This window comes from Ranitomeya variabilis, chromosome 3 (assembly GCF_051348905.1).
Source record: "Ranitomeya variabilis isolate aRanVar5 chromosome 3, aRanVar5.hap1, whole genome shotgun sequence".
Lineage (NCBI taxonomy): Eukaryota > Metazoa > Chordata > Amphibia > Anura > Dendrobatidae > Ranitomeya > Ranitomeya variabilis.
The window spans coordinates 386,454,122-386,468,091 of record NC_135234.1 but is presented as its reverse complement, the minus strand read 5'-3'; the positions used below and the strand labels follow the sequence as shown (position 1 = coordinate 386,468,091).

The window sequence follows — 13,970 nt, the reverse complement described above, 5'->3', positions numbered from 1 at the left end:
AAAAAATGATCAAACCATGATGACTTATATTCCAAAATAGCGTAGTACCAATATGAGCCACTGTGGCACACAAAACTACCCAAACCCTCACATACCATCATCTATGGAAACATAAAAAAGTTCGAGGACCCAGAAAAAGACAACAGAAACCATTTTTTTGCAAATCTCTGAATTTTTTTATGTGACTGCTAAGGCGATTTGGTATTGGCGTAATCCATACATTCACAGTCTAGCGAATGATGTCTCTCAGAACACAAGTCCTCATTCCTCAGTGTCAGCGGGACATATAAAAACTTTATGGTCCTTGGAAGAAAGGGAAGAAAAAGGTAATGGCGAAATGGAAAAATCGCCTGATCATGAAGAGGTTAAAAAAGAATAGCCAGCGCGGCCACCTCCAGCTGTGTAATGGGACAGTATGAACCCTGGCTCCAGTGATGCCCACTATCTATAGTGAGAACTGGAGAACAGTATGTCGTGCACTGGGTAGAACATGTACTGGCCACGTAGGGCACACAACGGGCAGTGCCAGCATCAGGGACACTCCGCGTCTGTGCGGACACCGGGGGCTATAACGGGGACACAAGCACGACAGGAGGGCGTGGCTAGCATGCAGATTACCGGGCCTGGGCGTTACCTCTGCGCCGCCGCCTCATACATAAGGAGCGTCCCGGGGAGGATTCCCAACAAGTGCACGATCACGGTTACCTGCCTCCAGGGTGACGATCGCGGCCCCAGCAGCTTCCAGGTAAGGAGAACCTTGGATCACTTCCATGCTGGTAGAGTTCTGTATGTCTGGAGGTTGATGGTGAGGCAGGTGACCCGTCATCTAGTGACTGTACCGGGCTAGGGAGCCGGCAAAGTTACTGCAGCCATCGGAACTTTCACTTAACCCCTTCACTGCTCAAGCAGCTGGTGACCAGGGGGCATAGACCCACCAGTAAGGAGTCGGGAACATCTTTCCTTCAGAACTTCTTACGTTCCAAGCCTTTGATCACTAGTAATGATTGTGGGAACATTCTACACAGTAGAAGACAAATGGCCAGATTGGTGTAAAGTCGCTTTCTAAAATGATGTCTTCTGCTAAGATTAGAGACCGTGATCCCATCCCTGCAGATCCGGACTATTATCTTTGCACCCATCATAGCTGCATCTCCTATAGTGTTCTTCATGAAATAATAATGCAACTTTTCCTACAGCTCTGTGTTTTACCATTCCTCTACTATTCCCCCTGGAAATGTTGGCTCCAACATAAATTGAGAGATTTAAAAAAAAAAAACAAAGAAAAAAACATTCATGGATTGAAAAAACAATATAAAGTTATAGCAAAAAAAACAAGTCCCTGTTCATTGATGTGATTATCACTTGAAAACAGGGCAGGGAATCTGAAGGGTGGGTTTACAGCACATGTGTCATTTTTTAAATGCTTTTTTTTTTACTATAACTGGCCAGAGTTCATGCACGCGTCAGAAATGCAATGTGTGAACAGACCACAGCTGCTATCACACTTTCTTATTTAAGCATCACCATTATGCCCGCAGTGCCCGTGCCCCTCACTACAAAGCTGGCGCGGTCTTGGCATCCCGTGATGACCCAGGTCTGGTTCAGTAGATCTAGAGTAGGTCCGAGCATTGCAGACAGAATTCAGACACTAAAACGCACCTGTATTGTAGGTGTGAAATGGTCTGAAAAGGATAGAAACTGGGAATCCTGGTCACATATAACCCTGCAATGGTAAATCGTGTGTTAAATACATCGTATCGTATGCGGAGAAAATATCTATGTGTCTCGGGTGTGTTTGCAGATGTTGCATGTGCACCTTGCATATTCCATGTGTACTTTACGTCATAATCCAAGGTAGAAATACCTTATGGACATCCACATGGGGTGAGAAAATCCGCTCTGGATGTTTCCGCAAAATCTACAGCAAATTCAAGGTGAGATGAAATCAGTAAGGCAACGTTCACACGGTCAGTATTTGGTCAGCATTTTACCTCAGTATGTGTAAGCCAAAACCAGGAGTAGCTAAGAAATACAGAAGTGGTGACGTGTTTCTATTATACTTTTCCTCTGACTGTTCCACTCCTGGTTTTGGCTTACAAATACTGAGGTAAAAAACTGACCAAATACTGAATGTGTGAAAGTGGCCTAAGAGTAAGGCCGTATTCACATGTCAATTTTTCACGTACGAGTGCTAGACATTGTTTTTATGGCTAGGACTCGTACCTATGACAGTCTATGGGGCTGTGTAAAATCACGGAGACATGTTCGATATTGATGCATGTGTCGGATCAAAATCAGCAATGCACGTCTATGGGTTCGGGAAAAAATCAGACAGCATTTGGATTCCAGCGAGATTTTCACTGTCTGATAGGAGAAGGTGGAGAAACTTTTTCATCAGTGAAAAACAAAAATGATAAAACTGCTGATAATCTGATTAATCTCAGTCCGTTTTTAAAAATTGACATGTCAATGAGCCTTTGCATGCCGATTTGATGTGAATTCTGCCATAAATATGTCTTAGATTTGACCCTATAAATTGCAAAAGGTTTAATCCCTGATGAAATTCTGCCAAATAAATGGAAAAATATTTAGAATTGAGAGTCCTCAGTGGTTGATACCTTTTAATGGATAACTGAAAAGATGGTAACAAATAGTAAGCTTTCCAGACTACTCAGACCTCTTATTCCTCTGCCAAATAAATGGCCACTTCAGGTTTCCGCTCCGAATATTATGTTTTACACATGAAATTTCATCAATGTGTGACCGTGCCCTTACATGCTCTCTTCATTCTGTCACTGCTTTCCATGACAGTGTTTGGCCCATACAGCTATGGAGTCCAGCACCTTTACGCGTTCAGTCTGACTTGTACCTATCTGAGAAATGTCTCAGATTTCACTTTATTACCAATATTGAATACGTGTAAAAGCTCATCAGACGTCAGTTTTTCACATACAAGTTCTGTATTTTTTACTGATAGAACTTGTACCCATTTTAGTCAATGGAGCTGTTCACATATCTGTGTAATGTTGATGACTGAGAGGTTTTCATCAAAATCAAAGAGACAATTATGATCCAAGTAACGGATCAAAGTCAGCAGTGCAAGTATATAGGCGCGTGAAAAAATGGATGCATCCGTGTGTTTTGCCACGGACTTTTTAGAGATGCTTGAGAAACTTTTAACGAGTTTTTTTCATATGAGAAAAACGAATTAAACTCTAATGGTAAAAACTGACACAAATTGATGACATTTTTGTGAACAAGAAAAAGTACTAGTATTGAAATGAGCTTTAAAGGGAACCTGTCACCCCCAAAATCGAAGGTGAGCTAAGCCCATCAGCATCAGGAGCTTATCTACAGCATTCTGTAATGCTGTAGATAAGCCCCCCGATGTATCCTGAAAGATGAGAAAAAAGGTTAGATTATACTCACCCAGGGGCGGTCCGATCCAATGGGCGTCGCGGTCCGGTCCGGGGCCTCCCATCTTCATACGATGACGTCCTCTTGTCTTCAAGCTGCGGCTCCGGCGCAGGTGTACTTTTTCTGCCCTGTTGAGGGCAGAGCAAAGTACTGCAGTGCGCAGGTGCTGGGCCTCTCTGACCTTTCCAGGCACCTGCGCACTGCAGTACTTTGCTCTGCCCTCAATAGGGCAAACAAAGTACGACTGCGCCGGAGCAGCAGCGTGAAGACCAGAGGAGGACGTCATCATAAGAAGATAGGAGGCCCCGGACCGTGACAGCGACGCCCATCAGACCGGACCGCAGCGGGAACACCCCTGGGTGAGTATAATTTAACGTGAGGTTGTTACGGCACATTACCTTTAATGAACATGCATTATTCACTGTGAGGTCAGCGAGGTTATTAGAGTAAAATATTTGCGTTTGTTTCATGGTATTTTGTAATTGTTATTAAAAATATGTTCAATTAATCAATATTTACCCACACGATAGTAATGTATGTTTTTGCTGGCCATAAGTATGATTCATGTCTTACACGTACCAGCACATTGACAGGTTTACGGTTTAGAATTATAGTAGTCGTGTTTATGGTGTAAACTTGTTTTCAGTGACTTCTGCATGAAATTAAGTGAATAAGGCCGATCTGCAATAATGTCTACGATATGAGTAGCACTGTTTCTAAGGCCTCATTCAGACTTCCATGTTTTACGGACATATTCTATAAGGTTACGTGCACATGTTGCGGATTCCATTGCGGATTTTTCCGCACGGATTCTGCAAAATTTAGTGCAGATTTCACCTGCATTTTTACACCTGCGGATTCCTATTAAGGAACAGGTGTAAAACGCTGCGGAATCAGCACAAAGAATTGACATGCTGCAGAAAAAAACCCTCAGCAATTCTCGCGGAATTTTCCGCAGCATGTGCACAGCGGATTAGGTTTTCCAGGGGTTTACATGCTACTGTAAAACGCATGGAAAACAGCTGCAGATCCGCAGCTAAATCCGCAATGCGTGCACATACCCTCAATGTTTTTCAAGAAAAACAAAGTCTATGAGCATTTTTACTTGTCTGTTTCTTTAGTGGACAATTAGTCTGCTCCCCCTTAAACGTGTCAAGCGATCCATGCTGCCAAAACCACGGGCAGCATGAATTTCAGCCAGGTATAACATTCTCTGAAATTCATCAGCGTTTCAGATAAAATATACTTTGAAGGTTCGGCCAGGGAACATAGGCAGAGGAAAGAATATTCCGGCATCACGTACGACCAGCTTCTCCCAGCGCCACAGTAGATGATTGAGAGGCCTCTCCCAATGTACATGCGAGGGAGAGACCTGTCAATCACATGCAGCGTTGCTAGGAAGAATTGGCCAATTTTGCATCAGAGTTTCATCTCATTAGTGTTTGGTCAGTGTTTCAGCTTTTACCAGTAGGCCACGTGCACACATTCAGTGTTTGGTGAGTTTTTTACCTCAGTATTTGTAAGCCACAAGCAGGTCAAACACGTCACCACTTCTGTATTTATCACCCACTTCTGGTTTTGGCTTACACATACTGAGGTAAAAATCTCACCAAATATTCAACTTGTGCACATGGCCTTAGATTTTCATCAGTTTCTTTTTTTTTGCATTAGGAAAAGCTGGAGAGAACTTTTCTGTCAAACAAACATGGAGACAGGACAGCACATGGATGGCATCCAAATGCTGTCTGATTTTCTCATACACCTGTAAACTTGTATTATTGAGTTTGTTCTGTGACTCAGATGAAATATCAAATCCAGTATGTCTTCATGCTTTAGTGTGGACCACTATGATGAAACAGCAATACAAGTATTCCAACAACCCACGATATTTATGAATACCATTTGGTCTGAAGCTAAACACTGGAAAATAAAGATAATTCAGCTCAGCGAACCGTGAATAGGCTTTTATTCACAGACCGTGCATAACAGAGGACATGATCAGCAGTACAGCTAATAGAAATGCAACATCAACGCGTTTCGGGTGTCAGCCGACCCTTAGGCAAACACTGTATCTCATGTTAAGGAGGCACGGATTGCCACTGGGAGCACTGACTGACCAGACCGTAATGACACAAACCCTAACTGATAACACTCAGGTGTATTTTTGTTTTTTTAATACATTTGAAGACTAAAGGCCCCGTCTCACATAGCGAGATCGCTAGCGAGATCGCTGCTGAGTCACAAGTTTTGTGACGCAACAGCGACCTCCATAGCGATCTCGCTATGTGTGACACGTACCAGCGATCAGGCCCCTGCTGCGAGATCGCTGGTCGTGTCAGAATGGCCTGGACCTTTTTTTGGTCGTTGAGGCCCCGCTGACATCGCTGAATCGGTGTGTGTGACACCGATCCAGCGATGTCTTCACTGGTAACCAGGGTAAACATCGGGTTACTAAGCGCAGGGCCGCGCTTAGTAACCCGATGTTTACCCTGGTTACCAAAAAAAACAAACAGTACATACTCGCCTTTCGGTGTCCCTTGCCGTCTGCTTCCTGCTCTCACTGACTCCCGGCCGTACAGTGAGAAGTGAGAGCGCAGCAGTGACGTCACCGCTGCGCTCTCGCTGTACGGCCGGATCTCAGTCAGAGCAGGAAGCAGACGGCAAGGGACACCGAAAGGTGAGTATGTAGTGTTTGTTTTTTTTGGTAACCAGGGTAAACATCGGGTTACTAAGCGCGGCCCTGCGCTTAGTAACCCGATGTTTACCCTGGTTACCCGGGTGCTGCAGGGGGACTTCGGCATCGTTGAAGACAGTTTCAACGATGCCGAAGTCGTTCCCCTGATCGTTGGTCGCTGGGGAGAGCGGTCTGTGTGACAGCTCCCCAGCGACCACACAGCGACTTACCAACGATCACGGCCAGGTCGTATCGCTGGTCGTGATCGTTGGTAAATCGCTTAGTGAGACGGGGCCTTAAAGGCCCCGTCTCACATAGCGAGATCGCTAGCGAGATCGCTGCTGAGTCACAAGTTTTGTGACGCAACAGCGACCTCCATAGCGATCTCGCTATGTGTGACACGTACCAGCGATCAGGCCCCTGCTGCGAGATCGCTGGTCGTGTCAGAATGGCCTGGACCTTTTTTTGGTCGTTGAGGCCCCGCTGACATCGCTGAATCGGTGTGTGTGACACCGATCCAGCGATGTCTTCACTGGTAACCAGGGTAAACATCGGGTTACTAAGCGCAGGGCCGCGCTTAGTAACCCGATGTTTACCCTGGTTACCAAAAAAAACAAACAGTACATACTCGCCTTTCGGTGTCCCTTGCCGTCTGCTTCCTGCTCTCACTGACTCCCGGCCGTACAGTGAGAAGTGAGAGCGCAGCAGTGACGTCACCGCTGCGCTCTCGCTGTACGGCCGGATCTCAGTCAGAGCAGGAAGCAGACGGCAAGGGACACCGAAAGGTGAGTATGTAGTGTTTGTTTTTTTTGGTAACCAGGGTAAACATCGGGTTACTAAGCGCGGCCCTGCGCTTAGTAACCCGATGTTTACCCTGGTTACCCGGGTGCTGCAGGGGGACTTCGGCATCGTTGAAGACAGTTTCAACGATGCCGAAGTCGTTCCCCTGATCGTTGGTCGCTGGGGAGAGCGGTCTGTGTGACAGCTCCCCAGCGACCACACAGCGACTTACCAACGATCACGGCCAGGTCGTATCGCTGGTCGTGATCGTTGGTAAATCGCTTAGTGAGACGGGGCCTTCACAAGAGGTTGCATTGGTGAGTAATACAAGTATTTACCTAAACAGACATCTTAAGAGATATCACAGGTTCTCTTTGGCAAAATGCTGGGTATAATCTGTATTATTAAATTAACTTCAGAATTAGCTGTGTGTAAGTTATATTAGTATTAATATAGAGACTAGATTGTGCATCAACAGTTTGAATAAATGGACTAAAATCAGCCCATGTTATGTTGGGAGGAGAATCTTCTTGCCATAATAACAAATGCAGGTTTAGATGACCCTGAAGTACATGACATGCTGTACACTGATTTCCAATTCTATATCAGTTCCTGTTTCCAGTAACAATTTCATCCTTTAACTGTAGATAAGGAAAAAAGAATTCCAAACACTGTCTATACCCTGCACCAAGATTCTGGGTCAGAAAAACATTACATTCGAAGATACTAAGTCGGAATTTCTGACCTCTGTAGCATAGTGCCTAATATGACTCTTCTACATGTCCAGTGTAACTAATCAGCAAAAATTCTAGGGCTATTTTCATGTATTTTCATCTGTTATCCATTATCTTATTGGATAGGTCTACAGTGCTCTTTTGGGTAGGGCTACACGGTGACTTTGGCCTCGACGCAGATCGCACAGCCAAAGATCATTGTTACATTGCAGCTCTATACAAGTGAAATGCAACCCCTAGAGCAGTGTTCCCCAACTCCAGTCCTCAAGGCCCACCAACAGATCATGTTTTCAGGATTTCCTTTGTATTGCACAGGTGATGCAATTATCACCTGGGCAAGACTAAGGAAATCCTGAAAACATGACCTGTTGGTGGGCCTTGAGGACTGGAGTTGGGGACCCCTGCCCTAGAGTACCGTGTCCAAAACAATAAAGTCACAATAAAATGTTATGTTGTGGTACCATTGGGTTCACAACGCGACCCCATTCACTTGTATTATTCTGTGGGGTAGCAGCAACACAGCGATCTTTGTCTGCGTGACCTATCTCGCGGCCAAAGTCGCCTTGTAGCCTTAGCCTACATTATACAACAATTGGTTAAAAGGTATAATAAGTATATTAAGACAGTGAAGAGTAATTGCCTCCTTTCTACATGTTTTTTTTTTACCTTTATTCTTCACTATTCTGGTTCCACGACATATCTTTTTTAAGTTGGGTGCACCTTTTCAGAAATGATAGACAAACTAAGACAACTTTGCAGTTTACTTCTCTTAAATGTCCCCCTCTTTTCTCAAGTGTGGAAGGATTTTTAATTCTATAGTTCACTGCTCATTTCCCAGGTTACCAGCCACCTCTAGAGTGCATCAGAAGTGACCAGTTTTCTAAGCAAGTAGTGTAGACTTGTTGTAAGCTCTTCAAACTTTTTGCATTAGAACTTGCAAGTGCTGCTCTGCAGCTGGATGGATCGCTTCCTCTATTAGAAGCATGCGCAAGAGCATACAGTTTGGAACAATGGCAGGAGAATGCCATGGGTCCAAGCTTTCAATTTTCAGAGTGTCGCACTGCCCCCAGGAGGCAGCAGAGTAGTGCGAAAACGCTTTTATTGGCTTATACAATACCTAATTTTCCACCTTGTATGGTTCCCAGTACCTGGTATCAATTCAATCTAAACTTGGCAATATTTTGTAACCCACACTTACACACTTAGTAAGGCTAGCTTCACAGGAAAGTTTAAAAAATCATCTTAACGTCATCCAGAAAAAAATTGGATGAATTTAATCTTAATTATTATTCATATACAATCAACATGGAATCCGTATGGCATTCATTTATATATATATCAGCCGTTATTACAATTGAAAAGACCACAGTTTTCTTTTGTTAAAGAATTGCATAAAAATTGAATGCTATACTGTTGATCCATATGGGATCCAATTTTTTTTTTGCGCACCCATAGACTTTAAGGGTACGTTCCCACAATCAGTGTTTGTGGGAACTGCACGGTGGCTCAGTGGATAGCATTGCAGCGCTAGAGTCCTGGGTTCTAATCCCACCTTGGACAACATCTGCAAGGAGTTTGTATGTTCTCCCCATGTTTGCGTTGGTTTCCTCCCACATTCTAAAGACATACTGATAGGGAATTTAGATTGTGAGCCCCAACGGGGACAGCGATAATAATATGTGCAAACTGTAAAGCGCTGCGGAATATGTTAGCGCTATATAAAAATAAAGATTATTATTATTTGTAAACGCTTTCACGCAGCTCAATTGCCATTTGAATCCCTCAGCTCCCTTGCGTTTTCATCTCTCTTTGGTATGTTAGATTAGATGTGCAAAGATTTAGATAGATGGATATGGAGGTAGGTAGGTAGATAGATATCCGTGAGATACATAATTAATGTCTTGCGTGTGTCGTTTACTGTACATGTATTAACCAAATAAATAAATGTAAAAAAATATGTAGGATCCCCCCTATTTTTGATAACCAGCCAATGTAAAGCAGACAGCTGCGGCTGATATTGTTGGCTGGGAATGTCCATGGTTATTGGGCCCTTCCCAGCCTAAAAATAGCAGCCCACAGCCACCCCAGATTTGGAGCATCACAAGCACCAATTCTTGCCCTTTGCGCTGCTCTTCCCGATTGCCCTGGTGCGGAGGCAATTGGAGTAATGGTAGTTGAGGCATCAAGCCCCAGAGGTAGTAATGGAGAGATGTCTACCAGACACCCCAATTACTAACCCAGTAATAAAAACAAACACCGAAAAAAATCCAATACAGGTCTGCAGTAATCTACCGAATCTGATGTAGTTCAGAAATGAATACCTGAAAAACATAAAAAGACAGAAATAAATACAAGGGACTGTCCCTCATTAACCAATTTATTGCTCTCATGTATTCCACATTCAAAAATAAGGTTGACCCACATCATGTTTTTTATTAGGTAAAACCTGGCTAAAAACGTACTTTTTTTTAATGTGGATTTTCCGCATCCCACAAGAAGGATTGACATGCTGCTGCTAGAATACCCGCACCGCAAGTGATTTTACACAGCGTAAAAAAAAAAGAAGCACAGTGGGCATGGGATTTCTATAAATCCCATCCCATGTACTGTACAATGCAGCGTTTTGGATGCAGCTAACTCAATAACATTGGTCCTATTAGTTTTGACAGGACTAGGACCGAAAATGCAGTCCTGTGGACTTGGCCTAAGAATGTCACCCTTTGCTCAGTGAAGTACGGTAACCATAATCCTCCAAGTGTTAATATGTAACATGCACAGGGGGTAAGGAGTGCTTTACTGTGAAGGTTCCAGACATTCCTGGAATAACATGTAAGTCTTGTCATCTAGTCACCTGATGACGATGGCTGCATTGTGATTTTCAGGACGACAGAGTATAATTTGCTTTAAAAGGCTGTCAGGAATTGCATTGGCAGAAAGCATATTTTTTATGTTTACATAGGTAATCCTAAAACTATAGCCTGGAGGAGAATTCTCGCACAACACATCGTATATACACTCTGTTCTACATAGATGCATTTCTATAGCGTTGGTTGCTTTTTTAAGCCACCCACTCACATGAAAATAAAAAAAATGTCTTAAATGCCTCCATACTGTAATCAATTTCCTGGCAGATAGAATCAGTACATTTTTGTACCTGCTGAAACACATTTTCTGTTTCACAGTGTTACGCTGGTCACTGGTGGCACTGGAGCATTTATTATTGCGTGTGAGAACAGAGTGACATAAGAGTAGGATTCTGTATGGACAAACTCCATGAGATGTTCCATGTATGGTGGTATCTGTAGCATTGCTGTCTATACTGGATGGTATAAGTGGAAAGGGTTATTCCCAATATTAAAAGCTATCACTTATCTAAAAGGATAGTTTTGTCCCATGCCTGTCCCACTCCATACCAGTGGGGCAGTTCATAGCCCTGTTCTCAGCATCATTGGCCTCCCAGCAGGTGGACGACCACAGATCCTCAAGTTATCACCCAACCTACAGATAGGACCAGGTTTGGACTGGCCCACAGTCGAACAGGAGAATCCTCCGGTGGGCCCCTTTGCAAGAATGGGCCACCACCCTCCTATATGAGAAGTATTTTTCACAATATATTTGAATCACTATGTACAAAGGCAGCATCTTATGTTTTTTTTTTGTTTTTTTTAAGTATGTTATGTTTTAAAGAAAGCTGCTGTTTTTGATACTTCTCAGTAGTTGGTTTTCACAAAACGTTATTGATATAGTGAAGTGTGGATTACATGCGTTTTTGATGCGCTTCCACAGCTGAAACACATTACAAATGCTAATGCATTTTTTTACCTGTGGATCTTACACACATAATGCAAGTCAGGGGAAAATCTGCACAGAAAACTCAGCGTACCTGCAAGAGGTATTGACATGTTACAGATTTGGAAAACTCACCGTCAGTTTACGCAGCATAATAAAGCACAGTGGGTATGAGATGCCTATAAATTCCATCCACTTTGCTGGAACTGTAAGACGTTGCAGCTTTTGTGCAGTGAAAGTATGCAGTATCAGAAGCTCATGGGACTGTAGCATTATGGAGATTTTTTTCACAGTGCAAATAATGTCTCATATATGAGGGGGTAGGGCCGCCATCAGGGCATTACTGCCCTTATTGCTGTATGGGGCCCAGTGAGCAGCAGTACAGGGGGCCCAACGAGCCCCACTCTTGTGCTTCTGCTTACCAGGCCCCATTGTGCACTAAAGTACTGTGGCGCACACGTCAGCGCTGGGGCCTGGGAGCATTTTCGGAGTTCCACGGTTGTCTAACCTTGACGGCTGCAAAGCTCCTGCTCTCTTCCCTACCTGGACTTCTGGTCAGGTGATGGCGCGTATGAGCTGACATGTACGAGGACACCAAAAGTAGAGCTGCGCCTGCTGGGGATTGCCTGTGAGGTAAGTGTGACAAACTTTTTTTTCTTTTCTTTATAAAATTAATTAAATGGGCGAGGGGGAGGCAGACTGCAACTTCTGCAAGTGATGGAGGGGGACTGCAATGATGAATTTGAGGGGAGGAGGACTGCACATGTTGAAGTGATTGGGGGAGGGGGACTGCAAATGATGAAGTGAGTGAGGAGGACTGCAAATGATGAAGTGAGTGGGGAAGGGGGACTGCACATGATGAATTGAAGGTGGGAGGAGAGCAAATAATGATGAATTTTGAGGGTGGGGGAAGTAAATGATGGATTGAGACTGGTGGATGGGGACAGTTAATGATGAATTGAGGGTGAAGGACAAAAAATTATGATGAATTGGGGTGGGGGCAGCAAATGATGATTGAGGGTTAGGGAGAGTAAATGATGTATTGAATGTGGGGGAGAGAAGTTGATAATGGATAGAGGGAGGGGGTGGGAGAGAGAAAAGATATGATATAATGAATTGGGGCAGAAGAGGCGTGTAAATATAATGAATCAGGGGAGCGGGAGATACATAGTGGGGGGCCGTTGACGATCCAGTGACTGGTATTGAATTGGGGGAAAGAGTACAGGGGCTAAATAATTTATATATTTATTAGGTGGGGAAAGTGGCTATTTATAGTTAGTGGGGGCACAGTGGTAAAGTAGAATTTATATTTGGAATGGTGGTTGTATAGTAACTAATTATATATTAATGGTGGGTGCACGTCTATATTCAGCTGCGTAGTGTAGAAGTAAGGGAAAAAGTGGGGAATGTGCTCTAGGTAACAACAGTATGTGTTATTTTCTGCAGAGACGAGTCCTAGCTGGAAGAAGTGATGGCGGTCTGCACTGGATGAAGAAGAAAAGAAAGATGAAGGACTTCAACTAGAGATGTCACTAGTGAGTCAGTGTTACCTGTACGCTGACACTGTATACTATATACAGAGCTGTGTATATTGTCACTGGTGATCACTGTATTACCTGTACACCAACACTATATACCGAGCTGCTGTGTATTTGTCATGTCGGACGCTGTTCAGACCAGGTCGTTCGACAGACAGCGGTAATTCCGCTTTTGACCACTATGTGCTCATTGGCGTCGGCTAGATTTTATCTAGCTGGTCCGGGGTTAATTTACCTGATGCTCGGATTGGAAGCTGGGCCATGCCCATTGCCTTTAAATAGTTCTCCTGAACATTGGGCGTCGCCGATTATAGCTTCTGTCTTGTGCGTTGTTATCTCGGTCTGGAGTGGTGAGCTAGAAGTTGGAGTATCGTTGCTGGTGGTGTATTTCCCTTTGTCTTATTTACTCCTTCCTATATTTGTATTTATTTTGCCCTGCGCATTTATAGTGTATTCCTGAGTGACTGTGGCGTGGTGTATATTTTCCGTTATCCTTGTCTGTTCTACCTGTGGGTATTGGTGTATGATCTTTTCACTGGGTGGTGGGCGGTCGTTTCAGCTTAGGGTTGAAACAGGAGACAGGGTGAGGGTCGAGGCCTAGACATGCACACCATCAGTGTAAACTCTAGGTAGAGGGTCAGTCAGGATTTCCCTAGTCTGAGGGAAATTGCAGGGGCCCGGGTTATTAGCTCTTGCCCACCTAGTCTCCCCGTAACAGTATTATGGCACTTAGTACTGTGTTTTGTTTTTTTTTATTAATGATCAGTATTGTAGTATTCGGTCACTATGTGGTGTTAATATGTGGTCTGGTCATGGTATGGCGGTATTTGTCCCTTGTATGTGGTATTATTTGGTCACTATGAAAAAAAATGTTTGTGACTAATTCCCTTAAAGAAAAATAAAAATATACCTAAAAAGAGTATTGGATATTTTAACAAATGTTTAATAGTTTTACTGTAGAGTAGTGCACGGCCAAAAGAGTCTACCTTGTCATGGTGGCGGTTAAAAAAATCTTTTGGCCAAAACAAAAGCTGGTAA

The 13,970-nt window shown here is 43.7% G+C and overlaps 1 protein-coding gene across 1 annotated transcript in view; it reads left to right on the top strand.

Annotated features, from left to right (window-relative positions):
* Positions 1-629: 629 nt before the first annotated feature.
* Positions 630-13,970, top strand: part of TINAGL1 (tubulointerstitial nephritis antigen like 1) — a 69,933-nt gene continuing 56,592 nt past the window's right edge. The window contains exon 1 of the mRNA XM_077296055.1: positions 630-745. The gene's annotated coding sequence lies outside the window, so the exon portion shown is untranslated. The remainder of the gene's footprint in view (positions 746-13,970) is intronic.